At 34.9% G+C, this 26,969-nt stretch overlaps 1 long non-coding RNA gene and 17 other non-coding genes across 50 annotated transcripts in view; all 18 read right to left on the bottom strand.

Annotated features, from left to right (window-relative positions):
• The window catches only part of LOC136147291 (uncharacterized), an 83,311-nt gene that overhangs the window by 6,805 nt on the left and 49,537 nt on the right, over window positions 1–26,969 (bottom strand). For 11 of the 33 annotated variants that reach the window (XR_010659160.1, XR_010659161.1, XR_010659132.1 and 8 more), the window contains 21 exons: window positions 25,032–25,073; window positions 22,028–22,086; window positions 21,033–21,109; window positions 20,029–20,112; window positions 19,148–19,207; window positions 17,906–18,112; window positions 17,715–17,773; window positions 16,691–16,774; window positions 15,722–15,798; window positions 15,063–15,239; window positions 13,553–13,624; window positions 11,639–11,720; window positions 10,821–10,896; window positions 9,567–9,656; window positions 7,034–8,897; window positions 6,310–6,401; window positions 5,708–5,785; window positions 3,111–4,630; window positions 2,228–2,311; window positions 1,585–1,643; window positions 977–1,039 (listed from right to left, as the gene is read on the bottom strand). This is a non-coding gene — a long non-coding RNA (uncharacterized lncRNA). Of the gene's footprint in view, window positions 1–976; window positions 1,040–1,584; window positions 1,740–2,227; window positions 2,312–3,110; window positions 4,631–5,707; window positions 5,786–6,309; window positions 6,402–7,033; window positions 8,898–9,566; window positions 9,657–10,820; window positions 10,897–11,638; window positions 11,721–12,657; window positions 12,726–13,552; window positions 13,625–13,813; window positions 13,866–15,062; window positions 15,240–15,721; window positions 15,799–16,690; window positions 16,775–17,714; window positions 17,774–17,905; window positions 18,113–18,169; window positions 18,241–19,147; window positions 19,208–19,672; window positions 19,810–20,028; window positions 20,113–20,637; window positions 20,735–21,032; window positions 21,110–22,027; window positions 22,087–25,031; window positions 25,074–26,969 lie in introns of all 33 variants that reach the window. The other 22 variants (XR_010659144.1, XR_010659137.1, XR_010659139.1 and 19 more) reach the window with 22 other exon arrangements.
• Window positions 1,182–1,256, bottom strand: LOC136147657 (small nucleolar RNA SNORD113/SNORD114 family). The gene has a single exon (XR_010659315.1). It is a non-coding gene; the product is annotated as a small nucleolar RNA SNORD113/SNORD114 family (small nucleolar RNA).
• On the bottom strand, window positions 2,704–2,775 carry LOC136147679 (small nucleolar RNA SNORD113/SNORD114 family). Its single transcript, XR_010659336.1, has one exon. It is a non-coding gene; the product is annotated as a small nucleolar RNA SNORD113/SNORD114 family (small nucleolar RNA).
• On the bottom strand, window positions 3,695–3,766 carry LOC136147654 (small nucleolar RNA SNORD113/SNORD114 family). Its single transcript, XR_010659313.1, has one exon. It is a non-coding gene; the product is annotated as a small nucleolar RNA SNORD113/SNORD114 family (small nucleolar RNA).
• On the bottom strand, window positions 5,931–6,005 carry LOC136147663 (small nucleolar RNA SNORD113/SNORD114 family). Its single transcript, XR_010659321.1, has one exon. It is a non-coding gene; the product is annotated as a small nucleolar RNA SNORD113/SNORD114 family (small nucleolar RNA).
• Window positions 6,864–6,935, bottom strand: LOC136147659 (small nucleolar RNA SNORD113/SNORD114 family). Its single transcript, XR_010659317.1, has one exon. It is a non-coding gene; the product is annotated as a small nucleolar RNA SNORD113/SNORD114 family (small nucleolar RNA).
• On the bottom strand, window positions 9,383–9,455 carry LOC136147664 (small nucleolar RNA SNORD113/SNORD114 family). The gene has a single exon (XR_010659322.1). It is a non-coding gene; the product is annotated as a small nucleolar RNA SNORD113/SNORD114 family (small nucleolar RNA).
• On the bottom strand, window positions 10,125–10,198 carry LOC136147677 (small nucleolar RNA SNORD113/SNORD114 family). Its single transcript, XR_010659334.1, has one exon. It is a non-coding gene; the product is annotated as a small nucleolar RNA SNORD113/SNORD114 family (small nucleolar RNA).
• Window positions 11,170–11,243, bottom strand: LOC136147662 (small nucleolar RNA SNORD113/SNORD114 family). The gene has a single exon (XR_010659320.1). It is a non-coding gene; the product is annotated as a small nucleolar RNA SNORD113/SNORD114 family (small nucleolar RNA).
• Window positions 13,203–13,278, bottom strand: LOC136147688 (small nucleolar RNA SNORD113/SNORD114 family). Its single transcript, XR_010659343.1, has one exon. It is a non-coding gene; the product is annotated as a small nucleolar RNA SNORD113/SNORD114 family (small nucleolar RNA).
• LOC136147661 (small nucleolar RNA SNORD113/SNORD114 family) lies at window positions 16,276–16,353 on the bottom strand. Its single transcript, XR_010659319.1, has one exon. It is a non-coding gene; the product is annotated as a small nucleolar RNA SNORD113/SNORD114 family (small nucleolar RNA).
• LOC136147652 (small nucleolar RNA SNORD113/SNORD114 family) lies at window positions 17,486–17,560 on the bottom strand. Its single transcript, XR_010659311.1, has one exon. It is a non-coding gene; the product is annotated as a small nucleolar RNA SNORD113/SNORD114 family (small nucleolar RNA).
• Window positions 17,991–18,064, bottom strand: LOC136147671 (small nucleolar RNA SNORD113/SNORD114 family). The gene has a single exon (XR_010659329.1). It is a non-coding gene; the product is annotated as a small nucleolar RNA SNORD113/SNORD114 family (small nucleolar RNA).
• Window positions 19,667–19,739, bottom strand: LOC136147667 (small nucleolar RNA SNORD113/SNORD114 family). Its single transcript, XR_010659325.1, has one exon. It is a non-coding gene; the product is annotated as a small nucleolar RNA SNORD113/SNORD114 family (small nucleolar RNA).
• Window positions 20,632–20,706, bottom strand: LOC136147668 (small nucleolar RNA SNORD113/SNORD114 family). Its single transcript, XR_010659326.1, has one exon. It is a non-coding gene; the product is annotated as a small nucleolar RNA SNORD113/SNORD114 family (small nucleolar RNA).
• Window positions 21,604–21,678, bottom strand: LOC136147656 (small nucleolar RNA SNORD113/SNORD114 family). The gene has a single exon (XR_010659314.1). It is a non-coding gene; the product is annotated as a small nucleolar RNA SNORD113/SNORD114 family (small nucleolar RNA).
• LOC136147666 (small nucleolar RNA SNORD113/SNORD114 family) lies at window positions 22,524–22,598 on the bottom strand. Its single transcript, XR_010659324.1, has one exon. It is a non-coding gene; the product is annotated as a small nucleolar RNA SNORD113/SNORD114 family (small nucleolar RNA).
• Window positions 26,537–26,609, bottom strand: LOC136147674 (small nucleolar RNA SNORD113/SNORD114 family). The gene has a single exon (XR_010659332.1). It is a non-coding gene; the product is annotated as a small nucleolar RNA SNORD113/SNORD114 family (small nucleolar RNA).

Here is a 26,969-nt window from a genome sequence, read left to right as displayed (position 1 = left end):
CTGAAACTATGATGAGAAATTTGACCATTGCTGACATTGGACTCTGTGCTTCTGACACACGTAAGAGGCCTTACAAGAGACTACAAGTGTGGATGTGTCCATTTTGAACAATATAAAGCACGATCGATGAGAAGAAAAGAAAAAAATTTATCACCACTGACTCTTCATGTGCTTTTCATTTAACCAGTCATTTAGGAATTTATAACTTTTTTAGAATGCAGGCATCGTTTTCTCTTAACAGAAAGAATAACTTTAAATGTGAGATTGACTCAGAACAATAAAGTCAGCTCTGAATAGTTCAGGTCTGTCTGATACTTAGCCAGAGAGGTGACACTGCTGAACCATCCATTTCAAAACTGATATCAGTGTTGGCAGTTTGTATTAATGTCTCTTGCTTCATCATATATGTTCATAATTAGATAATAATTCACTGTTTTCATTCATCTATTATCTATATATCTTTAATGGTGCATTCATTGATTATAGTAATAATTTTTAAACTCAGTCTAAGAACTTGAACTTTGTATATTCTTAACACCTATGCACAGGAAGAAATAAAGAAAAAGAGTATGGGTTTTGTTGGAGCTCAGAGTACCAGACTCTTCTTTACATCATCCACGGTCAGGCTAACATCATCACTGGTTCATTTGGGCCCACTTTTAGTTCATTTATACTTATATTCATAACAATTAAATCATGACTTCACTGATAATAACAAAATTAATATTTTAGCAACAAAAACCAAAGAGCAAGCCATTAAACATCCCTGACTCTTCTTTAATTACTACCAAAATAGATTGCACCTTTCATTAATAAATATCAATGTTATATATTATCAACTAATCAACATCTGGTCTCAAGTCATATTTATCACTGGGACATAGTAAACCTTTTGCTTATATTTACTACTTTCAAAGAATATTATGAAAACACTTCAACAACACAAACCAAGATGAAAATTTTGAGCAGTACTCACCTTGCTCTTTCCTAAAAATGATATTGATCATAGTAGAGGCTGAAATCAACTTGAGCTAATGTTCTGAAAAGTATCAAACAAAGAAGGTGATAACAGAGATTGAAACTTTCTCTCCATTGATCTGCAGACTTGTTTATCGATGCTTTCATTGGCTCAATTATCATGACCAATGAAAATGTTTGAATAGAAAGACACTGCTTTTCTATTGGATCTCAGAGTTTCAGACACGTATTATTCATTATCAATGACTCATACGCCGGCATTAATCATCACTGATCCAGAAAAGAAGACTGGCTCCTCATTCTGTATTGTTAATTGATTAATTCATTGATTCACCAATTATAATTTATAACTCTATGATTCACAAAACCCAACAAAAGACTTGAAACTGCCAATACTCACGTTTCTAGAAAAATACACCAATATATCTTTCTCACCTATGATCAGTTTTCACATAGGCAATAATCAGTATAATGCTTCATACTAATCACTTTATTCTCAACAGGATTAAAATGACCCTCTTTAATCATACTTCAAATATATTAATAATACAGCAAAAACATTAGACAAGCCATTCAACCCAAGACCACAAATTTGATTATGCTCACATGGGTCTCTGGTTCCAACAACAAAGACTCCATCCTAAGCAGGCGCTCCATGAGGAATCCTTCATTCAAAAGCAAAGCAGACCATCAAGATGGTGGAGACAATCTCCACTGCTCCCAGATTCCACATTCACAGTATTATTCAGGCCATCCTTAACCTAGGATACACACGCTATCTATCAAAAACTAACTACTGGGATTTCACCACCATGCCAGAATCTGAAGAATGTCTTTCACTTAGATCCTGTCACCCTCATCCTTTCCCTAAGCAGTATCGGTCATGTACCATTCATTATTAATTGAACTTCAGGGTTTCCATAATACAGTAATAATATTTCTTGTCTCACTACATATTTTGATAATTAGACAGTGTTTTACTCCATTCATCTTTATTTTTAATTAGATGTTTATTTATAGATTCTCATATTATCCAATTATATGGATATATGCAGGATGGCATGCTGCAGTGCATGGGGTCGCAAAGAGTCGGACATGGCTCAGCAACTGAACTGAACAAAGTGAACTGATATTCATACTCAACACTGAGATAAAAGCTGCCTTCTTTACTTACATCCCACATTCCTAATAATACTGTGAATCACCTTAATGACAAAACAAACTGGAAAAAAGAACAACTGTTACTCACATTAATCTCCATCATCCTATTATACAGAGGCAACTACAGAGCTTGCGTCCATGGAAGATGTTAAATCATTCTACTGCATTCATTCTGGGAAGTACAGAAAATGCAATACAATAAAAATATTGAAAACTAAATTTACTCAATATTTAGGTATTTATTATTTTCTCTTATTCTCTCAATTTTTTTGTCTTGTTAAAAGAAAAAATGCAATAATTAAGCTGTCTCTTATTTCTGCATTTCTATCTAATCTTGGTCAAATAAGTGACCCTCATTTTCTGTGTTCAATTTCAACCATGCTTCACCCTACTTTTCCCTTATACATTAATTTATATTTACTTAATGGTTCCATCACAGATCCACTAATATATAACAACAAATCTAAGTCCAGAAAATCAATACAAGAATATGGTCTTTGAATAATCCAGACCTCTCTCCAGAAAAGCAGTTTTGGAAAGGGAGGAGACGCCAGGTATTCTGCGTTGGACCTCAGAGATTCAGACATGTTTTCATCGTTCAGGACTCTACCCGAAACGATCATCATCATTGGTCCGTGACTTAGTTTCTTCTCTTCATTCATTTCTATGTTTCTACTGATTAAATCATCGGTTAATTGTTATTAACAAAAATAATATATGATTCAGTAAATCTCCTAGGAATAAGACCTTCCTAATCATAATCTCAGTTTACAGAATATTTTCTTATTTAGAGGCTTTCTCTTGCTTTGTTCAACCTCAATCCTGCACATTATTTATTAATTAAAACAATGTTTCTTATCACATTTACCACTGAACTATGGGCAACATTTTTATTAATTTCATACTTTTTAATAATACCATGAGCACCCTCAAACAAAACACCCAAGTCAAGAGTCTGGCGCATTATTTACCTCGGGGTTTTCCTGACACAGAGACAGCCGATGACTGAACACAGTGAAGGCTGAAGCAGCAGGAACACCCCTTCTGAAGAATAACAACCAGACAAGGTGACAAAAATATTCAGATATTCTCCCCATTGATCCAATAATCTGCGATTCATTTGCACAGTTACTTAGTCATTTACTAAATGATGATAATATCGACTTCTTTTTCCCTTAATGAATCTAATGTCAAATCGATTACTGACTCAGTCAGTAACTATTACCTATCATTTTCCACATCACTCTTAACCCAACAGATAACATCTTTCTAGGACTTTTTTGCCTAGTGGATATCAGTCTTTTCAATATATATTAATGTATTAGTCTATGTTGGTATTATTTCCCAAAACCACATATTTTTATTATTATTGAAAAGTCTTTAGAGTCATCATTATTTATTTTATAAATTTGCAACTAACTATTTCATTCATCAAATCATAAAAATAGAAAACAAAATGCACGGTCATAATAACCAAAACAAATATCTTTTTATATTCATAAGCTTTGACTATAGGATCACTTCAAACAACACAATGGAATAGATTCCATTTGCATTGGATCTCAGAGTTCCAGACATGTTTTCATCATACATGACTCATACGCCACGGGTAGTCATCAATGATCCAATATTGACCCTCTGTTTCTACATACATTTCTATTTCTTTATTGTATAAATCATAAGTTCACTAATAATTTTAGCAGTGCAATTAAAAACACAGGAGCTTTGGTGTATACAGAATTACTGCTAGTTTAATATATCTCACATTAATAGTCACTTTCCATTTAGGATTAATCAGTACATACTAAACAGAAATGAAGCTACCTTCTTCACTCATATTCCACATTTCTTAATGATTGAGTGAATTTCTTTAATAAAAAATACTGAAAATGGAACTTCAACTATTACTCATATTAATCTCCATTCTCTTATTATTCAGAGGCAACCACAGATCTGGTGCCCATGACCGATTCTATATCATCTCTAGTGCATTCATTCTGAGGAGCGCAAAACACAGAAGAGGATGAAAATATTGAGACCAAATCGCCACTGATCCTTACTTGGGGCATTTCATTCATACCACATTTAATTATTCATTATTTATTCTATGTTTATTAAGTTTAAGTTTATTCTGAAAAAGAATAAATAAATGGCTATTATATAAGCATGTCTATAGAATTCTGGCCAAAGAAGTGACCCTCTCCAATTTAACGGGAGTCACAATTTTGAATTTTTATTCACAATGCCTTTTCTAAAAAGAAGATACTCATATGAGAACACTTTCACAAGTTTTCCTTACATGTTTATTTATGTGTTTAATGATTTCATTATGGATTCATTGCTAATAACTACTATAACGATAAAAGTAACAAGAATATGACCTTTCTGATACCAGACAACAACAATTTCAACAAAGGACATAGACTACTTATGTTCTGTGTCGGATCTCAGAAAGACACTTCAGAAATGTTTTTATCCTTCAGGACTCTTCCTGGAACGATAAGCAGAATTGGTCCGTGTGTGTCTCTGCGTTTTTTCATTTTTATTTGTTTATTGACTAAACAAGTAATCCATTCATAAACATTTTAAAACTCTATTATTCAAAAAACGTTAACAAGCCCAGGACATCACTACTGTGTAAATAGTTCAATTTCACAGCAATGTGATTTCAGCATCTTTTTTTAAATTAGATGCTGCTTTTGAATTATATATTAATCAACTAATATTTCATCAAATTCTCTATTTTTCACTGAGCTATAATTGACTTTTTGTTACTCAGTATGAAAATTTCAAACTGTAACCTTAATACACAGATACACACAAATAACACAAAGACAGAAACCAACAAATCCATGATAAACTTGACTAAATTTCTTTCAGGTAAAAATAAGCAAACAAACCAAGACAAGAAGTTGGCTATTACTGACAACTTAGCTTTCTATTTCTAACACAGAGATGCAATTGTAAGGCACAAAATCAGGGGGAAAGGCTTAATTAAAATTTTAACACTCTGCACTTCGAAAATACTCAACAAAGCCTTGTTATAGCTAATATATCTCTGCAGAAATTCTTATCTCATACTGTCTCACATTTATTGTAAGGTTTCACAATGCATTAATCAATAGAAAGCTTCATATTCATTACTTATTTATCAATGATTTGATTATCTGGAGATTATTCGGCCTTATTTGATTATCTGGTGAAGGGAATGGCAACCCACTCCAGTATCTTGCCTGCAAAAGCCCATGGATAGAGGAGCCTGGTGGGCTACAGTCCATGGGGTCACAAAGTGTTAGACACAACTGAGTGACTAACATTATTTGATTATATTTCAAACATCTTATTGGAAAAATAATTACCAATAGAAACCAGCAAAAAGAGTTAAAGAGCAGGTAATGCTCAAAATGGTCTCCTGGCTCTTAAAAAAATGCATTCCAACACAATACCTCAGACTCCATAAAATGTATTCATAACACACAACTCACATGAAACTAGTGGGCATCAATCATCCAGTGTTATCTTCTTTCACCTCATTTATTTCTATACTATTTATTGAATAAATACTCACCTGGCTCTCTGTCTCGTAGCAACCTGAAGCACACAACCTGTATCATCATGGAGGCTGAAATCACCATGAGCTTCTATTCTGAAACGTACCAAGCAGAGAAGGAGAGCACAAAGATAGGAACTTGCCCTTCATGGATGGGTACTCATGCTTTTTGATACTTTCATTGGCTCAATTACTGAAACCAATGAAAATTCATGAAGAGAAAGACCATATTTCTTTTCTATTGGACCTCAGAGTTCCAGACACGTATTATTCGTCATCGATGACTCATTCACTGGCATGGATCATCATGGATCCAGAAACCATGACTTTTCATTCGATATTGGTGACTGATTCATGCCTTAATTCACTAATGACAATTTTAACACCATGGGGTTAAAAGGAGGCCAACAAGGTGTCATATGGCTCACAGGTCTCTAGAAATTTTTCACATCATTCCATCTCTGCCTTACCCCTTACGCGTTACCCCTGCATCACTTCCTTGTTCATCAAGAAACTGATAAAAGTGGCCTTCTTTCATTTTCTGTCACCTAAGTTAGCAGTGTAATCTTTACTTTTAGAGAAACCACCTTAGAACAGATGAGGAATGAGATGATTCTCACATGGGTCTAGGTTCTATGGTCCCAACAGCAAAGATGCCATCCTAGGCTGGTGCTCCATGAGGAATCCCTCCATCAGATCCCGTGCATTCACTCTGAGAAGTAAAAAACACAGCAGATCATCAGGATCGTGGAGACACTCTCCACAGTTCCCTGCGTCCATTCAGGCTTTCCTTAACTTAGGGTATGTGGGAAGTCTCTTGAAAACAAACCACCTGGATCTTACTGTAGAGCCAGAAGACAAAGGCTGACTATTACTTATCCTGTCCCCGCCATCCTTTCCCTCAGTGCTAACATTTATGGTCCATGGCTTCCTCATTGAAATTTGAGGTGTCCTTGCTATATTCTACCTCGTCTTCCAGGATTGGCAGTTGTCTTCCACTTTTCACCTTTATATCTCATCATGTGTTTAGGAAGACCTACTCTATTTGTCCATTCTACTCAACAGAAGGTCCCAGCATCCAAACAAGGACCATTAATGAGACCCTCATGCATTCTTGACCTCTGCTATAGTGTCATTCCTGTCAGGATAATGGATGGACCTGATTCTATTTGTATTGGACCTCAGAGTTCCAATCACGCATTCATCATTCACAATTCATACGCCACCAGTAGTCAGCATCGATCCAATGTTGTTGCTTCTTCTCTTCACTGATTTCTACATTCTTTAATCATTAATTCCACACATCTCTCCTAGTACACCCCCTTAAATGTGATCATTACTCACATGGGTTTCTACAACCATAAGGTCCATGACCATGGACTACTGACAGTTTATTCACCTCAAAGGCGTCGATTCCCATGAATAGAGTCCAGTCCATGAAAATGAAAGAAAAAGAGAGAGAAAGAAAAATTTAGGGCCACTGATCCTTCCACTCCAAATTTCATGTTCTGAATCATGAGGAATGAATACCTATTTCATAATGCAAAGATATTGTTTTCTAGAAATAAAACTATACTCAAATCTGAGAGTATACCAACAATACAAGTGACTCTTCCTGTAGTACATCTACATGATGCTTTGCCAAGGAGTTGACCTCTTAGGTTCATGTGTTGCTAAATGTGTATCCACAGAGGCAATTTTTATTATTATTTCTTGCAGGACCGCAAGTGTCCAGAGGAGACACTGACTGACATTTTCTACTCAATCTAGTAGGTATATCCTTTCAAGGGACCTGTCTTTTGATAACAAGAAATCTAAATCACTAACCCAACATAAGAATATGACTTATAGATTCCCAATATCTGTCCACAGGAAGAAAGAAAAGTAGACAAGAGGAGAAATGCTGTCATGGCCCTCAGGTTTCCAGATACTCTGGGTTACTTGCCCACCCCTCATCTTCTACCCAAGTTCATCTTTGGGTCCCTAAGGCCTAGTTGTAGGTCTTTCATTCATTCATTTTGATCATATAAATCATCATGAATCATCATTATATGAATTAATCATATAATGCTTCATATTAATCCCATATTTCACCCTGGGCTATCTGGATTTCATTGATTGTATTTCACAGTTTGCAATAATAAAGTCAATACCTTTAAAGAAAACATTGAAACTAAGACCAAACTTTCTCTATTACTCATATGGCCTCCACAGTCCTAAAACATGAATACAACCAGAGATCTCATGACTGTGGAAGAATGCTCCTACCAGTTTAAGTGTACCCATTCTAAGGAGTGCAGAGCAGAGAACATGATAAAATGGAGACCTTATCGCCACTGATCCTTGTTTTCCACCTTTCATTTACTCATTTAGGCATTTATTAATTTTTCATAGTGTAGCATTTTTTTCTCTTAACAAAAGAAACCCTTGAACGTGAAACTGACCCAGAACAACAATGCTGGCTCTTACGTATCAGTGTCTTTACGACCTTTTCAGTAAGAAGGCAAAATGCCTAGCTTAATGGGCATGAATGCTGCCAATTTTATCAATAATATTTCCTACCTCACCACATATGTTCCTAGTGGACAACCTTCCCTTTCTGCTTTTGACGTGTCCTTTTACATTTTTAACAGTTTGCATATTGATTATCATTAATACATTTAAATCTGTAAACCCCAAAATGGAATATGATGTTTGTGCTTTCCTGACATCCATCTCTGGGGTTATTTAAAATCAAAGATTGACTAGATTTTGCTTTGTGAGGTATCAGGATTACACGATAGACTCCCATGCTTCCAGTCATATGGTCCAGGACGGGCTCTTTTCCGTACTAAAATCTACATTTGTTTATTAATTCATTATTATTTAAATGGACATAAGTTACGCAAATAAATCATCAGTAAGACCCTTGAGTATCTCTGACATCCATCTAAACAATCATTTCTGCTGACACTCAACTCTTTCATTAACTGATCTCAGTGCTTCATATATGGATTAATTGTCATATTGCTTTGCATCGATGGTATTTGACATCAAATTTCTGAAATTTTTATGATATTTAATTTTTAATATCTTTTAAAAATATGGCTTAATCCAAGACAAGTGCATCGACTAGTACTCACATTGATCTCCATTGTCCTAACATACAGATGCAACCACAGGGCTCCAGGCCATGGAAGATGCTTAAGTCAGCTCAAGGGCATCCATTCTGAGGAGTACATGGCAGAGGAAATGATAAAAAATTCAGAATCTAATTTTCATTGATCCTTGCTTTTGCATTTCATTTTTAGTGATTTAGACAATCATTAAGTTAGAAGACTCTAAATTAATTCATTTTCTCTTAAGAAAATGAAACTTAAAACTTGTCCCTAACAAAAAAATGAGCAGTGACTATGATTATTGTCTATATTATTCTTACCCCAAAATTTAACAGTCATGCACTGTTTCCTTCTCTTTGGACTTATTTTCAAATTTATTAACAGTATTTCTTGCATGACCACACAGTTTTTCAACTGGATAAGGATATATTCATCCAGCTTTATTTACATACTTATAGATTATTTCATTTCTCCAGTTATAACAATAAAGTGAAAATGCATGAATGAACACAGAAAAAAATAAGATTCCTGTATGTTCCTGATTTTGATCTATGGGATCTTTACAAGCAGAGATAATGCATTGAATTTCCTTCTCCTGGACCTCAGAGTTTCAGGCACACATTATTTATCATCTATGATTCAAACCATCAGTCATCATCATTAGTCCAGGACTGGCACAATTTCTCTTTGTTTATTAACTCATTAATTCACACTAATCATACAGTAAATACTCTTAAGTAAATACTCAAACCAACGCAAGAACTTTTACTATTACTTACATTGGTCACCATACTTCTAATGAATATATAGAGGCAACCAAAGGGCTTGGGATCATGGAAGATGGTTAAATCACCTCAAGTGTGTCCAGTCTGTGGAGTACAGAGCATACTAGTTTATAAAAAAAGATTAGGATCTTATCTACATTGATCCTTCCTTTCCACATCACTTACTCCATTTTTTATGTATGTATTAATTTTTCATTACACATACACATTTTTTCTATTAACAAAGAGAACAAACTCAACCTTGGAACTGATCCAGAATAGAACTGACTCTTAATTATCCATGTCTACATGATCCTTGGCCAAAGAAGTAACATATTTGATCCATTTATTTCTCAATGGGCTTCAGTATTTTCAAAACTAATAGTAATATATCTTGCCTCACCTCATGGTTGAATAATGCTTCATTTTTTTCCTTCCTCCTTCTCTAATGATTCTATGATCCATTAACAATAAACCTAAATCTATAACCCTAAGAACATGACATTTGTGTATTTCTGACAGTTGTCTATAAGATCCTTTCCAAATTAAAGTTTGAACACATTATTTTGGGAGTTGGATTTCAGTGTTTCAGATACTTCTTTTCATCATCTACAACTCATATGCCACCAGTCATCATGACTGTTATGTGCTCCATTTCTAATGTTTGGGTCTTGTTTTCTTCATGGGTATCTATATTTTTATTGATCAAATTATTAATAAATATTAAATTGTTAATTTTTCATAATAAGGAAAAAATAATTCATTATGAAAAAGCCAAGGGTAAGATTATACAGTCTGTCTATATAATCATTTCCCACATGGACCATATCTCTTCTGTTACTCAGTATCAATGTTGCCAAGTCACTTCAGTCGTGCCTAACTCTGTGCAACCCCATAGACGGCAGCCCACCAGGCTCCCCCATCCTTGGGATTCTCCAGGCAAGAACACTGGAGTGGGTTGCTTGCCATTTCCTTCTCCAATGCATGAAAGGAAAAGTGAACGTGAAGTCACGTCTGATTCTTAGCGACCCCATGGACTGCAGCCTACCAGGCTCCTCCATCCATGGGATTTTCCAGGCGAGAGTACTGGAGTGGGCTGCCATTGCCTTCTCCGCAATATCAATGTTACATGCTATCAATTAATCAACATGTTTCATAGGTATTTATCATTGATAATAGCTAACTTTTTAATTTAAGAATTTTTAATAATACCAAACACACCCTTAAATGAAGGCTCAAACCAAGACAAGACTTTTGATCATGACCCACCTTGGCCTCTTTCCTGACAGAGACATTACGATGATCTTCATTGTGGCAGGAGCTGAGGTCCACTCCAGTGTCTGTTCTGAAGAGTACCAAGAATAGAAAGTGATAAAAAAGATTGAGACATTCTAACCATTAATCCATACTTTGTATCATTCATATACATAGTAATTTAGGTATTTATTAATTTATAGTAATATTATTTTTCTCTTAATCAATCAGATATTAACTTTACTCTCCTATTGATTCTATTACAAAAATATATTTAAAATCGGTGACCACAAGTCGAAAAACAGATCCTTGCATATACGTGAGAAATGTCTAAAGCAACATTTTCTACCAGATTCTTTCTGTGTTGGACCTCAGAGCTCCTGACACGTAGTATTCACTATACATGACTCATATGCGCCAGTCATCATCATTGGTCCAGATTTTATCCTTAGTCTTCATTTTTTGTTTAATACAGTCATTCACAAATAACAAAATTATTTTGTGTAAATCACAAAGACCTAAGTAGTTTCTGGAAAATTTCTAACATATGTCTCCTAACAGACTCAATGTTTAATATACCAATTAATCAACATCATGCTTCATACCAACACCACCTTCATTGTCAGGCTATGGTTGGCCTTCCATCATTATATTTCATAGATTTTGTTTTGGCTGCATAGCATGTGGGATCATAATTCCCTGAAAAGGGATTGAACCCATATCCCTTGCAGCGGAACCATGGAATTTCAACCACTAGACTGCCAGGGAAGTTCCAAGTCTTTAAACAGTGAATCCCATTAGCTACCTCAATAAGAAATTTAACTATTACTTACACTGGTTCCCACACATAGATGCAGCCATAAATTTTTTGATCACAGGAATCATGGGAAACTTGAACAGCATTGAGAACCCACCCTGAGGAGTACAAAGCATAGCAGATGATAAAATAATTCAGGCTTTATGTCCAATGATCACTGCTTCCACATTTCATTTCCTTAGTCATTTAAATATATACTAATTGATCTTAATAATTCTGCCTCATGTGCTAAAGTAAGAACAACTCTGAACTCACTACTGGCACAGAGCATTAGCAGTGACTATATATTATCTCTGCCTATGCATGAGATAGCTAGCTAAAGAGGTAATACCCTTGATCCAATTACTTCTTAAAAAATACTCATACTTTCAAATTAAATTAATAGTATTTGTTGTCTTGTCTCCCATAATTGAACAAAACCTTACTCTCTTCATCTTTATTTACTCAAGTAATTGAATGGATTTGTTATTGATTTTTTTTTGTAATAATAACGCCATCAAAATTCATGAACCACTAAGGTCCAAGAACTTTGTCCAGGACTAAGTTCTAGGACTCGCATTCCTAGTCTGCCTCGGGATCACATCCACCAGAGACAATAGACTAGATCTCTTTCTATGTAGCACAACTCAGTGCCAGACACAGGTCACCCATCACCCCCGATTCATACCCTACAAGCTGCCCTTTGTGGGTCCACGATTTGCCCTCTTTCTCCTCATTCATTTGCACACTTGTCGATTTTTAATTTTTAATTGACTAATATTAATAAAAAAAATTTACTTGAAGCACAAAACCTCAAAAACAAGAGCCTCAAGTATTCTTAACATCTGTACATACAATAATTTCCCTCAGCAATTCTCTCTTCCATTAATCAGTCTAGGTTTGCACCTACTCATTAAGAACCATGTGTGACATATGAATTCCATAATGGACCACAGCTCACTTCTTAGATCATACTTAATGCATGTTTTTAACAAAACAGTGAATATTCTTAAATAAGACAGCCCCACCAGGGTAAGAACTTGGCCTATTACTCACATTCGTCTCTTTGCTCCTAATACAGAATTCACTGCCATGGCAGAAGGCTTGCATTAGTTCAGTTCATTCTGAGTATAAGCAATGCAGATAAGAAAATCTTGAGACATTCATCCCATTAATACATGCTTCTCTCATGGCATTTTCTCAGCCATTTATGTATTTATTATTTCATAGTGATTTATTTCTTTTTTTCTAAAGTAAACTACTTGAACTCAAACTCAGACTCAAAGCCAAGAACAGAATAATATGTTTCCCTGCCTCTATCATTCTTCCCCAAACTGTAACCTCCTGACCCATTTATTACTTAATGAGAACCTCCTTAATGAGGGTAGAAGTTATATTAATACTAATTCATGCTTCACCACATATTTTCATATTTGGATATGCTTCACCCTTTTCATTTTATACACTGACATATTTGTTTATTCATTTAATTATTTAAGATAATAAAATCCAAATTCATTAAGTACCAAAGACTGAGAATACAATCCCTGAACATTACTGAAGTCTACCCCTTTCCTCAGATGTAAACATAATTTTTTGTCATGGACCTCAGTAGTTTGTAGATGTTTTAATCATAAAAAATATTTCAAAATGCATTCCATTCCCATCATTGGTCCATGGTGGGCCTCTTTTTCATAGTGTGAACACATTGTGTGTGTCTGACTCTTTGTGACCCTATGGACTGTAGCCCACTAGGCTCCCCTGCCCATTCTCCAGGCAAGAATACTGGAGTGGGCTGCCATGCCCTCTTCCAGGGGATCTTCCTTACCCAGGGATCGAACCCACATCTCCTGCGTCTCCTGCACAGCAGAGAGATTCTTTACTGCTGAGCCACTGAGGAAGCCCATGAACCCAATATCAGAACTAAACTATTGACTAGTATTATACTTACATCTCCAATATGCTCTTCCTCGTGATGAAAATATCTTACATTGCTATCAACTAAGGAATGTTTAGGGAAAACCTAAAACAAAAATTTAAAGAGCTATAAAAATGGATGACAGGGACTCAAACTGTTTTTAAAATCATCCCAAATGATCAAATTTATCATAATCAAATTAATCATAAATTTTCATTTCTCATCATTCATACAGATCTGTCCTTATTCGATTTTCTTCATCTATGTAGTCATATACTCATTTCTTAAACATACTGGCAGCCTAGAGATCTTGGTCTTTTCAGTCCAGGTGCATCCGTTTAGTGGTCTGTAAAGATGATGTTAAAAGAATGAGACATTTTCTCCATGCACGCATCCTCAGTCAGATCTGACTCTTTGCAACCCCACTGACAGTACCCCTGTCCATGGGATTTTCCAGGCAAGAATACTGGAGTGGCTGCCATTTCCTACTCCAGGGGATCTTCCCGACCCAGGGATTGAACCCACATCTCCTGTGTCTCCTGTAGGTGGACTCTTTACCACCTGAGCCACAATAACATACAGCAAGACCACTACTCTAGAAACATTACTTTTTGATAGGCAGAACTAGCAGAACTTGGGAACATATTAGGAAGGCAGATTAGTGGAACCCACACTAATTGTATTGAGTCAGAAATGCTGACACTGGGACCAGCAATCTGTCATCTAACAAGCCCGTTGGGTGATTCTGATCAAGTGTGAGAACACTGCTGTACATTAACTGAACAGAGAGGTAACACCCTTGATCTACTGGTTTCTTAATGTAATGCTGTACTTCAGAACTATTTGAGCAAAAATTTCTATCTCTCCATCTACCTATTGATTCTTTAATTTATTCCCATAGACTACTGTAACAAGTCCCCAGGATCTATCTAAACCCCAGAATTAGATTCTTGAAAATTACAGAAATCTAACTAAAGACTTATTCCCATGGATAATAATATCAAATCTCCTTTTGAAATGAACTTCAATGATGCAGAAATGAATTAATCACAAGACACATTCAGAAAGCATTCCATTCACATCATAGGTTCCTGCTTGACTCTTTCTCATTTAAATTCTACATTCTTTAAAGATGTAAAAAAGAACCACCATGGACCCACTATCCACTCCACATTCAAACACTGTAAATGTTTTACATTTTCCTGCAGGTTGCTTCACTAAATTAATAGCTTAGATTTTTTCAACAAAGGAATGTTTATAAACTGTGGTGCAAACCTAATCTGGAATAATAAGTAGCTGTGAAATAGAATGTAAAAGCCTCAAACTTTTAGAAAATTATATTGAATTCGAAGACTTCATAAAACTTGCCACACTGCATATCTTCAGCATATATCCACATTTGGTCTTCTCTGACTTTATTTGTTGGTAGCTATTTATTAGTAATTTTAATTTTCATCTGTCCATTCTTTAATTTATGAAGTAATTTGAAAAACTATTTATGTTTTTAAATAAAATGAAAAATGCCAATAGTGTGGGTGCATACCAAGGTCACTTCATTTGTGTCCAAGTCTTTGCAGCTCTTCGCCACCCAATGGATCATCCCCGCCAGACTACTCTGTCCATAGGATTCTCCAGGGAAGAGCACTGGAGGGCGTTGCCATGCCCTGCTCCAGGAGTGATCCTTCTGATCAAGGGATCAAAACGGTGTCCCTTATGTCTCCTATTGGCAGATGAATTGGGCATTCCTCTTTATCTGTTCGCTTTTATTTTATTCTACCATCAGTCCATTAGTAATAGTAAATCTTAATCTAGGATATCAAAATAAGAATGTGATTCTTGATATATTTCTAACATTCATCCACCAGATCATTTCCAAAACTAACCATCTTTTGTGTTGGGAGTAACAGACCCATAGGACTCCTTGTCTATAATTCATTTGCCACCAGGTGACATCATGGGTCTATGGTTGAGTCTCTTTTCCTTCATTCATTTCTACTTCTGTATCAACGAAATTAAATTATTTCATTCATAATGACAGTATTTCATTATAGTATTTCAACATAGTATTTCATTATCAGTTAATTGATATAATGTTTCAAATGATTTGGACATAGTCTATTTTCATTATATTTATTATTTTTTATTATTACTGTTAAATCCTTAAACAAATAAACAAAGACAAGAATTTTAACTTTTACTCACCTTTGTTGCCCTCCTGTCAGAGGCAACATGATGATCCTAATCAGAGCAGAAGCTGAGATCAGCTTGTAGGATCCATTCTGGAAAGTACCAAGCAGAGAAGATGATAAAAAATGGAGACATTCTCTCCATGTATTCACTTTTTCCAACAAAGAGTCATTTAGGTATTGACTGATTAATGGTAATATTTCTTTATTTTTCACTTAAAACAAATGAAGCATCAAAGTTGCACCTGACTCAGAGTAGAAACTATTACTTATCATTGTCTGCATCATCCTTGGATAAAGATATAATACACTTGATCCATCTAATATCAACTTCAATTTTATTAGTATTCTCTTCATGACTATATATTCCAAGAATGAACAATATTTCAGCCTCTTCATCTTTACTTAAACATTTGTTTATTTATTCTGCCATTTACTCTTTTAGAGTAAGATTTTGTAAAACTCACAGACACAAAGACCAAGAACAGTATCTTTGTATTGAAAATATTCCTGACATATGTCAACAGAATCAGTAGACTCAATACAGGGACTGGACTAGATTTCTTCGTGTTGGACCTCAGAGTTTCAGACACGTGAGTACTCATCGTATATGTGACTCATACTCCACTAGTCTTCATCATTGGTCCAACTATGGAACACTTTCTTCATTCTCATATATATTTACTGATCAATTCATCAATTCACTAATACTAGTAAAATAAATATCTGTGAATCACAAATACTCAAGGAAAAGATCCTCAATATCTCTAATATCTATCTATACAGTCATCTGCCATATGGAATATACTTATTTCATTGATCATCTTCATTGATATCAACACCAATTAAGCAACTAAATATCTCATGTCACTTCTGTATTCATCTATAAAACATGGCTACTCTTCTTTGTATACATTTAATGCTATTTTTATTATCACAGTGAATAAACAAACACCCAAACTGAGAGAATTTGACAATTACTTACATGACCCACATGTATTTATACACAGGAAAACCAGCAGAGGTCCTGATCACAGTCAGATGCTTAATCAATTCAGGTGCATCCATTCTGAGGAATACAAATCAGAGCAGATGATAACAAAATTGAAGGACACTACACTAATTTTAATTTTCACATAGTTGCTTAGGAATATAGTACATTGGGATCATATTTATTAATTCATTCTTAATAAACAAAACAAGGTCAAGCTTGACACAGACCAAGAATAAGAACAATTACTGTTATTTACTGTCTGTATCATTCTCAGCCACAGAGGTCAAGGGCATGAACTTAATGAACTTCAGTATTATCAATCAATATTAAGAGTTTGTATTGATTCACCACATATATTAAGAGTGAATATAATTCAACATCTTCATTGTAACTTATTTACACTTGTACATTGATTTTTTCTTTGGGCTATTTTTCATAGTAAGATAAAAAATTGATAAACACAAGCCAAGAAAATTATTCTTTTGTTTTACTAATATTTGTCTGTAATAGTATGCCAAATAGAAGCAACAGATTATATTTCATTTTTATTGGACCTCGGGCTTCCCTTGTGGCTCAGCTGGTAAAGAATCTGCCTGAAAAAAAAAAAAAAAAGAATCTGCCTGAAGTATGGGAGACCTGAGTTCAATCCCTGGGTTGGGAAGATCCCGAAGAGAAGGGAAAGGCTACCCACACCAGTATTCTGGCCTGGAGAATACCATGGACTGTACAGTTTATGGGGGTCTCAAAGAGTTGGACACAACTGAGTGACTTTCATTTTCACTTTTTTTGGACCTCAGAGTTTCAGGCACATAGTATTCACCATCCATGACTCATACGCCATCAGTCATCATCACTGGTCCATGTATGGGCCTCTATTTCCTCATTCTTATCGGCATAAGTCCATTGATTTATTCATTAGTTGACCAGTATTATTATGTTTCACACTTTTATAATACAGTGAATACATGAGAAAAAAGTTCTCAAAGACATAAATATTAATTATTGTATTACTCACATCAGTCTATAGAGGCCAAGACCATGGAAGATACTTCAACCCATTGGTGTGCGTCCATTCTAAGGAGTACAGAGCAGACAAGACGAAAACAAGATTGAGACTTTCTCTGGATTGGTCTTTGTTTTCTTCATTTTGTTTACACAGTTATGAGAGTATTATATTTCATAATTTATACTTATATATAAGTTTACCTATAAAGGTAATAATGTGATCCTTAGAAAAACGATTCTACCATCTTTCCATAAGATCACTTCAGACAGAGGCAGCAGGTTCTGACTGGACCTCAGAGTTTCAGACACAAAGTGGTCACCGTCCTGACTCATGCTCCACCAACGGTCATCCCTGGTCCCGATCTGAGCCCGCTTCGTCATTCTCATGGACATTTTCCATGATTGGTGCTTTGAATTACATTTTACAAAAACTCATTAAATACAAGAACTTGAACCTTTACTCACATTCTTCTCTAGGCTCTCAATACACAAATGAAACCACGGAAAATTCATATATCCGTTTGAGTGCATTGATTCTGGGAGGCACAAGGAAAAGTAAATAATGAAAAATCCAAATATTTTCTCCCTCAGTCTTTGTTGTAATCATTCATTTTTTTCATTTACTCAGATAACTATTAACTCTTCTAAACTTATGTACATTTGATCTATATATAAATTTATAACATTGCAAAGTTGACATTCTCTACTTGAGACAGACCCAGGCTTATCAAACTGGGAACTACTTATCAATGTCATTGTATGCAAGATCCTTAGAAACAGGGGTAACATCACTGGTCCATTTATTTCTCAACATGCATCAGTTTTCTCAGTTTATATTATTTCTTGCCTCACCACGTACATTCATGGGTGGACAAGGCATCAGTATCACCATTATTTATCTGCATTTCATTTATTAGTTCTGTCACTGATTCATTTATATTAATAATATAGAAATCTATGAATTCAAAATTACAAGAAGAATATAACTATATATTCCAAACATCAATCTATAGGCTCACTGATGAGAAAGGAAACAGTTTAGATTCTCGTGTGTTGGACTCCAGACTTCCAGACATATGGCATGTGACTCTTATGCCACATTGACCTGAAGTTGGGTTTCGTTCTCTCATTCTCCTCTACATTTCTGTATACATTAATTCATCAATATACTAATTAAAATTAAATAAATATACATGAATCACAGAAACAAAAGGACAAGAGCCTCAGTATCATTTTTCTTTAGAATCATTGCCTAATTGAATATAGCTCTTTCATTAGTCACTATTGTAAAAACAGATTAAACAACATTCTGTTTCATACATTTCCATTTGAATTGCTGGACCGTAGTTGGTCTCTTTCCTTATACTTAATACAATTTAAATTATTACAGGGAAACCCTCAACACATCATCCAAACCAAGCACAAGCTTTGATTACTACTCACAGAGGGCTTGACGCTCTTATAGTGATGCCACCATGGACTTCTGAGTTCTGCGTCCTCTTTCTGAGAAGGACAAAGCACAACATATAACAAAATCGAGACATTAAATCCATTATTGTGTGCACGCTGCCTTACATTTAGCCTATCAATTACTAATATACTAATTTGGGACAATACTTACAAATTTTCTTTTTAAAAAATGAGTAATATTGAACTGGCTATGGACCCAGAATAAGAACATCTCTATTAACATGAGTCAAAGAAGTTAAGGCACTCAAACCACTTGTTTTTCTTAATGGAATTCAGTATCCTCAATACATTTTAGTAGTTTTTATTGCCTCACCACATATCTCATGCTGTTCACCTTTACTTTTTAATATTTATACATTGATTCTTAATTAATTATGCACTTATAAGAAGAATCAAAATACATGAAAATAATCTAAGAACACGGTCCATTTAGAGTCCTGAAATCAGCCTATAGGATCATCTCAGAAAGAGGCAGTAGACTGTATGTCTCTAGTAGACCTCAGATTCCAGAATGAAGTTGTCATCGTCCGTGACTCATACTCCACCAACGGTCATCATCGATCCACATGTCAGCCTCCTTTTGTTCACTCTTCTGTACGTTAACTCTTTATTCATAGATAATAGTTTTTAAAACCCTACAATTACACATACATACAAAACCAAAGAATAAGAAACTTGAATACTCCACATCTGTCCTTAGAATCGTTTATCACATGATCTGTTTCATTCACTATTCTTACTCTACTCTAAATTTTAATTTAAAAAATGCTTGGGAATAGTTTCATATTTATCACTGGCCAATAAATATACTATTTAAAAAGCTATCAAATGAAGGCATAAACTTAACTACTCACATGGGCCTCTATACAGCAAAGACATGGAGGCAACTAGAGAGCATGTCCGTGAAAGAACTTTTCAATCAGCTCAACTGGTCCATTCTGAGAAATACAAAGCAGAGTAGATGATTCAATAAAAATGAGACCTTGTCTGAACTGATATTCCATTCCATATTTTATTTATTTAAAGCACCTTGGTAGTCATTAATTTTTCATACTTTAATTTTTTCTTAACAAAAAGAATAACCTCAAATTTAAGACTGACATAGAAAATAAAACTGACTCTAATTTTCAGAAAATAAAACCGACTCTTGGTGATCCTTGATCAATTGATACCTAAGAGGCATCAGTGTTTTCAATTTCTATTGATAATAACTCTTGCCTCACCACATATCTTCACAGTTAGACAATGCCTCACTCTCTTTAATCTATTCCTTTAGTACTTCTCTAATGGTCCTTCATCTATTTATTTATACGCCTTTAATAGTTACATTATTGATCCATTAACAATAATAAATTTAATCAAAGAACTCAGGGTAAGAATACAATCTCTGTATATTTCTAGTATCTGTCTCTACAAGATCATTTCCAACAAAGGGATTTGATTAATTATGTTTTGCGTTGGACCTCAGAGTTCCAGACACATATTGTTCACCATCTATAATTCACGTGGCATCAATTGTCTTCATTGCTTCATGCTGACTCTCTTTTTCTTCATTCATTTCTACATTTGTATAAAATCAATCATTAATTCATTAGTAATAATAAAATGAACACAAAAGTCACACCATCCAAGAATAAGATCCCTGAATATCTCCAATATCTAGCTATAGAATTATTTCTCACATGAACTGATAATCTTTCATTAACCAATGTTAATAGGGCATGATAGTAATTAAAAAATATGTTTCATAGCATATTCATCATTGGCCATAACTTCTTTATTTAATACTTCAAATAATTCAAGGAATAGATTTAAACAAATGACCCAATCTAAGGTGACAAACTTGACCATCATTCACCTTTTTCTCCTTCTAATCCAAAGGCAATAGGACAATCTTGATCACAGCAAAAGCTGAAATCAGCTGGAGCATCCTTTCTGCACAGTACCAAGCAGACTCCAGTCAGAAAAATTTGAGAGAGTCTATCCATTGAGCCCTGCTTTCCACAATTCATATACATAGTCATTTAGGTATTTATTAACTTATGGTAATATTTAATTGTGTTTCCCTTAACAAAACAAACATCAAACTTGCAACAGACTCAGATCAATAATAGGCTACAACTTATCAATGTCTATATCGTCCTTACTCAAAAATGCATAATACACTTGATCCACCAGTTATCCATTTTAGTTCATATTAATGTCATTTCTCTTTACTACACACTTAAGTAAAGAACAATATTAACCCATCTTTAGTCATTCATTCATTTTTATTCACTTATATACTTTTTGATTCTGTCAGTAATACTGTTATAATAATTTTTTTAAAAACTTCATGAACCATGAATAATAAAACAAGGTCAATACATATTCATGACATCTGTCTATAGGGACACTCCCAACTAAGGAAATGAACTAGATTTCTTTCACTGGACCTCAGAGTTTCAGACACACAGTATTCATTGTATACGACTCATATGCCATCAGTCATCATCACTGGTCCAACCAACAGACCCTTCTTCTTTATTCTGATCTACCTTTGTTTACTGATCACTTTATTACTTCATTAATAATAATAAAATAAGCATCTATGAATCAAAAAACTGAAGGACAAATCCTTCAATATGACTAACTTGTGCCTATATTATCTTTAGGCTCATGGAATATATGTATTTCAATAATCATCTTCATTGAAGCAAATATTGACTAATCAACTTTGTTCTCATCTGTATAAGTTCATCAATTAACTCATTATTACTAATGCGAATTATATGTCAAACTTTTCATAATACATTGAATACAGAGAGAGAAGAAAGCTTTCAAAGACCCAAATGTGCTTACTGCATTACTCACCTTGGTCTATAGAGGACATGGCCATGGGAGATGCTGAAAGCTGCTAATAGGCATCCATGCTGAGGAGTAAAAAGCAGAGGAAGAGATAGAAAATAATTGAGACTTTCTGCAATTGGTTCTTATTTTCTTCACTTCATTTACTCAGTCACAAAGGTATATACATTTTCCATGGCTTACATATCTATAAGCATAAATAGAAATATAATGATATGATTCTTAGACAAAGAGCTAACACCTTTGGTCCATATATTTCTTTATGAGCATCAGTTTTTCTAATTTAGATTAATAGTATTTCTGGCCCCACGAAATACACTACAGTTGATAAGGCTTCATTCTTGTTTTTAGTTATATTTTGTTTATTGGTTCTATCATTGATCAATTTATATTAATAATATAGAAATTCATGAATCCAAAATTAAAATTATAATATTGTTGTTTACTCCTAACACTGATCCATAGAATAATTGGCAACAGAGGAGAAAGATTTTGTTTTGTGTTGAAACTATGACTTCCAGTCACAAAGTACTCACCATATATAATTCACACGCCATCAGACATCATCATTGATCCAGGTTTGGACCTCTTTTTCTTCCTCCCATCTACTTCTGTTTAGTGATTAGTTCATTACTTTACTAATCATAATTAAATAAATATCTGAGTCACAAAAGCTCAGGGACAAGAGCCTTCAGTAGCTTCCTCATTTTTCTTTACAATCACTGCTTAATTGAGTATACTTCTTTCATTAATCACCCTCATTATTCTAAAGATAGATTAATCAACCCAGGGTTTCATACATTTCCAATTTAATCACTAGACCATGGTTAGTATTTTTTTACCCAGAATACATTTTTTAATATTTCAAAGAATAAACTAAACAAACCACCAAAAGTATAATAAGAACACTATTACGTTGGTTTCCACGTATAGGCAAATTTAGAGACTGCTGACCAAGCCGTATGCTTAAATCAGTTGGAATAGGTCCATTCCAAAACACAGAAAGCAGAGTAGATGATAACATGATTGAGATGCTTTCTCTATCAATCTTTGGATCTACATTTCACTATTCAGTGATTATGCTATATATTACCAGGGTTAATATATAACTCTTTCCTAAGAAAACAAACCACACTGAACACTCTACTAATGCAGAACAAATACTGGCCATTATTTACATTATCTATAACATCTAGCTAGAGGAAACGTCCTTGAACCATTTATTTTTTAATTAACTTACTGTTTATTTATTAATATTATCTTTAGCCTTATATGCTCAGTCGCTCAGTTGTGTCTGATTCTTTGTGATCCCATGAACTTTAGCCCACCACACACACACACACACACACACACACACACACACACACGCACAACTGCACTCATCTCACACGCTACTAAAGTAATGCTCAAAATTCTCCAAGCCAGGCTTCAACAACATGTGAACCGTGAACTTCCAGATGTTCAAGCTGGTTTTAGAAAAAGCAGAGGAACCAGAGATCAAACTGTCAACATCCGCTGGATCATCAAAAAAGCAAGAGAGTTCCAGAACAACATCTATTTCTGCTTTATTGACTATGCCAAAGCCTTTGACTGTGTCGATCACAATAAACTGTGGAAAATTCTGAAAGAGGTGGGCATACCAGGCCACCTGAACTGCCTCTTGAGAAACCTGTATGCAGGTCAGGAAGCAACAGTTAGAACTGGACATGGACCAACAGACTGGTTCCAGATAGGAAAAGGAGTACATCAAGGCTGTATATTGTCATCCTGCTTATTTAACTTACATGCAGAGTACATCATGAGAAATGCTGGGCTGGAAGAAGCACAAGTTGGAATCAAGATTGCCAGGAGAGATATCAACAACCTCAGATATGCAGATGACACCACCCTATATGGCAGAAAGTGAACAGGAACTAAAAAGCCTCTTGCTAAAAGTGAAAGAGGAAAGTGAAAAAGTTGATTTAGGGCTCGACGTTCAGAAAACTAAGATCATGGCATCTGGTCCCATCACTTCATGGGAAATAGATGGAGAGAGAGTGGAAACAGTGTCAGACTTTATTTTGGGGGGCTACAAAATCACTGCAGATGGTGACTGCAGCCATGAAATTAAAAGATGCTTACTCCTTGAAAGGAAAATTATGACCAACCTAGATAGCACATTAAAAAGCAGAGACATTACTTTGCCAACAAAGGTCCGTCTAGTCAAGGCTATGGTTTTTCCAGTGGTCATGTACAGATGTGAGAGTTGGAATGTGAAGAAAGCTGAACGCCAAAGAATTGATGCTTTTGAATTGTGGTGTTGGAGAAGACTCTTGGGACTCCCTTGGACTGCAAGGAGATGCAACCAGTCCATCCTAAAGGATATCAGTCCTGGGTGTTCATTGGATGGATTGATGCTGAAGCTGAAACTACAATACTTTGGCCACCTCACATGAAGAGTTGACTCATTGGAAAAGACCCTGATGCTGGAAGGGCTTGGGGGCAGGAGGAGAAGGGGACAACAGAGGATGAGATGGCTGGATGGCATCACCGACTCGATGGACATTAGTTTGAGTAAACTCTGGGAGCTGGTGATGGACAGGGAGGCCTGGCGTACTGCGATTCATGGGGTCGCAAAGAGTCAGACACAACTGAGCAGCTGAAATGAACTAAACAGAAACTGTTTCAGATCCCTGTCCTTGAGTGAGTCGTTTAACAGTTCCTTTGATTTTCAAGCACAGATAGATTTATGTGACAAAACTATGTCTTTATAGAGGAAGGCTAAAATCAACTGTGACTCAAATTAAAATTGATAATACACTGTACATTAATTGATTGAGTAATTAGCTCTGAAAATAAATAAAACGGCCTTCCTTTTTTCTCCTTAATTGACCACAGATGTACTGAATTGGCTTACATAAGACCTCCATTCATTTAATTTGTACTTGTAGCCACTTATCCCTTCCAATAATAGAGTTAACACCCATGACAAACCACCAAACCAGAAGCAATTACTTTGACTGTTACTTACGTAAGTTTTTACAGTCCTTAATTGAATCATTGAGCATCCATTCTGTAGAGTACAAAGCAAATATTAAAATAGATAAGACAGACAGGTAGACAAATAAGGGAACCTAGATTTGGATTTTTCTTTAGTTGAATTCAAGTCAACAAGTGATGAGGAACAAATGCTAGTACTTACTGTTTATTAAAGCTCTGAATGACATAATGATTGATTGATTGAACCAAGTATTAAAATTAATTAATATAATGAACATCTCTGAAACCAACATCAGACAAAAGAATAAGAACGGTGACTATTACACATGTCTGTTTGCACGTCCTCTATTCAGTCAGATAGGAGCTATAGCTGTTCTGTCGCTCAGTTGTGTTGCAATCCCGTGGACTGTAGCCCACCAGGCTCCTCTGTCCATGGAATTCTCCAGACAAGGCTACTGGAGTGGGTTGCCATTTCCTTTTCCAGGGGACCTTCCCGATGCGGGGATTGAACCCAGGTCTCCTGCATTGCACGCAGATTCTTTACAGTCTAACCTATAACACCTTTCCAAATGAAACTTGGGTGGAAAGAATTCAGGTAATCTCGATCTTAGATTCAAGCACATTCTCAGAGATTCTCCGCTCCTCTTCTACCTTCATATATATATGAATATATATAACCACACATAGAGCCATTTTATCTTACATTTTTTAAAGAAACTACACCAACAACCAGGAAGAGAAATACTTTCTAAATATATTGACTGTTCCAAAACTTAAGAACCTAGCTCTAGTTCCTTTATCTAGATAGCAATTTTTAGAAGTGGATTAATCACTCTCCTTGTTTCATAACAAATGGTCTTCATTGGACCATGCAATACTTTCAAGTAACTGATTAAAATATTAACTTATTACTTGATACATTTATAATAGTAAATTAATATTTGTGACAAAAAAGATTTAGGACAGTATTAATGCCTGTCCATAAGCTCATAAGGCACAGGAAAAAGATTAGATAATTTTTTTAAATTAAAAAGTATCAAAGATCATTGGATTGATCATAATTGGTCATGTGACATATTCTTAACATAGATCCATGTATAAAGCCTTCTCTCAATTAGGTAGGTAGTTAATCAATAATTACGTAAAAGCTTTGCCCTTCTCTTAATAAAACAAAAACCAACAAACCAGCCCAGAAAAATAGCATGAGCTCTTACATCCACTTATGCAAATGTTCTTTACCCAAAATGGTAAGCTTTACCATTTTGTCAATTTATTTTACTGGAATCCAGTACTTCAGAAATGTATTAATAATGATTTTTATATTACATATATTATATTACACTCTGTCATATTTGAACCAGGAATAAACCATTTTGTCCTTATTCACTTATACTTTCTTGATTTATTCATGCATTGATTTACTGAAAATACAATACTAAGAAGCCCAAACACAAGAACAAACTCTTGAATATTTTTAAATCCTTGAGCAAGCTCATTTCCTATAGAGATAACAAAGAGGAATGAATCTTTTTTACAATGGACCTCAGAGTAACAGGGTTTAATCAAAGTCCTTGACTTCAGACACCCCAGGGTACTCATCACCGATCCAGGCCAAGTAATCTTTTACTTCATTTGTACCTTTATTTACTGATCCATTCACTGATCCACCAACAGAAATAACCATCAATGTCCATGAAAATAAAAAAATCCAAGAGCCAGATCCTTAGATATGACCAAGGTCTGTATGCAGGCTCTTTTTTCCCATAAACGAGATCTTTCTCAACAGATGAGACCTCTTTTCTAGTGGCCCTCATTGAAGTATGTATGGATCAGTGAACACCCCTGCTTCATATGCATCCTATTCCAGCTGTCTTGCACCTTCCTAATCTAAATGATTTGATAAACTCTGATGAAAAATTCACTCCAAAATCTTATGACAAGATCTTTTGACTATTACTATTATATTTGA

Source organism: Muntiacus reevesi, chromosome 15, assembly GCF_963930625.1.
Source record: "Muntiacus reevesi chromosome 15, mMunRee1.1, whole genome shotgun sequence".
Lineage (NCBI taxonomy): Eukaryota > Metazoa > Chordata > Mammalia > Artiodactyla > Cervidae > Muntiacus > Muntiacus reevesi.
Note: the sequence above shows the minus strand (reverse complement) of the source record. Positions and strands in the feature narration are given on the sequence as shown.